The following is a 482-nucleotide window of genomic DNA, read 5'->3' as shown; positions in this document are numbered from 1 at the left end:
TAATAATAATAATAATAATAGCTATTATTATTATTATTATTTTAATTTATAGGCTAAATAATTGAGTGCACTTAAGACAGTAAAATGTTTGTCATAAAATAATGCATGAATGCTTTATTTTTAAATAACCTTTTACAGTTTTGGAACTGTGTTTGTGTACTATGCATTCTTAACATATTTCATTCATTCATTCACAGACGTATTTAGGTGCTTTTATTATACTAAGCTTTTTTCCCCAGAGTTAGATGCATGCTTCACTGTTAAAGTTATTAGGCTATTAAATAACTAGGCCTATTATAACATTGCATTCAGTTAGAGAGCAAAGGAATGACAACATAACCGGTACATTATTGGTTTTGTATTGCTTTTTACCTTCTTCTCTCGAAACTCTATCGTTTTATTTATTTTATTTTTTTTAGAAAATTCAGGAAATGTTCTATTCTTCTTTTTAGCGTTTATTTTAGGCTATAAAACACAGGCGG

Source organism: Sinocyclocheilus anshuiensis, unplaced genomic scaffold (assembly GCF_001515605.1).
Source record: "Sinocyclocheilus anshuiensis isolate Anshui unplaced genomic scaffold, SAMN03320099.WGS_v1.1 scaffold339, whole genome shotgun sequence".
NCBI lineage: Eukaryota > Metazoa > Chordata > Actinopteri > Cypriniformes > Cyprinidae > Sinocyclocheilus > Sinocyclocheilus anshuiensis.
This window is presented reverse-complemented; position numbering follows the sequence as displayed.